At 43.0% G+C, this 1,950-nt stretch overlaps 1 pseudogene; it reads left to right on the forward strand.

The window, feature by feature from the left end:
* The first annotated feature begins 330 nt into the window (after positions 1-330).
* LOC117715069 (biorientation of chromosomes in cell division protein 1 pseudogene) lies at positions 331-931 on the forward strand (annotated as a pseudogene).
* The last annotated feature ends 1,019 nt before the right edge of the window (positions 932-1,950 follow it).

Consider the following 1,950-nt stretch of genomic DNA (forward strand, 5'->3'; position numbering starts at 1 on the left):
TAAAAAAATGGTGAAAAGCAAGGGCAAGAACATAAGCAATAGAAACCAAGGCTGCCTGGCATCATCAGAACACAGTTCTCCCACCACAGCAAACCTTGGATGCCCCAATAAACCCTAAAAGCAAGGCTGATTTAAAATCAAATCTCATGATGATGATATAGGACTTTAAGATGAACATAAATAACTCCCTTAAAGAAATACAGGAGGGAGCAAGGAGGGTCGTGGTTCCCACTGCCTCCCAACCCATCAATTCCCACCTCTGAAGCCTCTGGATCTATCTTCACTCAGTGGCTCCCAGAGGCGCAGCAGAGTTGTAGGCCCAGTGTGGGCATGGGGTGTGGTCATGGAGGAAGGTACAGGAGCAGCTGCAGGAGGCCAGGACCAGCAGGGGTTGGGGTGTCCAGTGGGGCAGTCTGCCCTGATAATCTTGCTTAGCTGCCTCCAGGAGATCCACAGCTCAGTGCTCTCATAGTGGAGCAGCTCAAGAGCCTTGGCCTTTTGACAGCTTCCACTGGGACTGCCTGACCCACATAGACAATAAGCCAGCTTACCAGAACCTGAGGCAGAATGTGGATAATTTTGTGTCAACACATCTGGACAAACAAGAATGGAATCCTGCAATAAACAAGAACCAGTTGTGAATTGGGCTGAGGCAGAGCGTGGTTCAGTCAGGCATGTTGGAAGCAGGGGTGGACAGGATCATTTCTCAAATGGTAGACCCCAAACTAAACCACATCTTCAGGCCACAGATAGAGTGAACAATCCACAAGTTCCTGGCCGCCCAAAAAAAGAAGCTCTCCCAGCTCCCCCTCCAGAACCTGAAAGCCAGGATCCTCCAGCGCCATTTCAAGATGCTTCCTGTGAATATGCCCAATACCTTCGGAAAGCTCTACTTAACAAAGGAATGAATTCCTGTTTCATACAAATATAACTTTAGTCGACTATGTCATTACTAATGTCAGGATTTTGGGCTTGATTGTGGTGGTATCCACATTGGATACAGAGCAAGTTTGGTGGTGTGGGACAATTACCCCTACTTGCTCATGGATTGTGTTACCTTTGACCAGCCTGTGGAAGGGTAGCCCAGTAGACACTACATAGGTTTAAGCACTACAGTGACATGGGTTGTCAAAAAACCAAAGAAAGAGAGAGACAGAGACAGAGGGAAAGAGAGAGAAAATAGTTTATTGAGTTTAATGACCTTAATAGTGGTCAGACCAGGGACATAGTTCAGAACTGAGTCTGAATCAATAAAATTAAACAATTATCAGGGCAGACTTTTTATAAGAAAAATCATGTTCAAAAGTTTAAAAGGCAAGAAGAGCAATATTACATTTTGGCTTACTAGACAAAGTATTATAGGCTAACCTTTAAGCTGGTTGGTTCTGAGATAAAAGCGAGGTTGGATGAGTGATGAACAGAAGAATTTCAGAACACTAAGACAACAAAGCATTATTGATTCAACCATAATTTCTTGGCTTGTCAGTAACATATTTCAATGGCAGCTGTTGATAATTACTTCTGAGAAGTGGAGTCTGAGAACATTGAATGTATTCCACCTTATGAGCAAAACAGAGACTGAATACAAAATGGCTACAGTTATGTTAAAAGGAGCAGGCCTCAACACAATCCATAGAATCATAAAGGGTGGGTATAGAGTACAGGCCTAGGGGGCACAGGAACAGATAAATCTCTGTCACCATTGCTGCAAAATTTTTTGACAAGGGGAACTGAATGACTGGCTTTTGAAACCAGGGAGAAATGTGTGTTTGATTCCAGGGTCGGCATTTACCGGGCCAGCAAATTTTCTATGTAGAAGCTTTACATAGAATTACAAGTTACTGAATGATCATTCAGCCTAAGTTGGGAATATGCAACTAGATATTGCTCAGTGCTTACAATTCTTAATATGATTTTGTAAATTCAGAAAATGACAAAATGAAAGAGTTA

This window comes from Arvicanthis niloticus, chromosome 9 (genome assembly GCF_011762505.2).
Source record: "Arvicanthis niloticus isolate mArvNil1 chromosome 9, mArvNil1.pat.X, whole genome shotgun sequence".
NCBI classification, from domain to species: Eukaryota; Metazoa; Chordata; class Mammalia; order Rodentia; family Muridae; genus Arvicanthis; species Arvicanthis niloticus.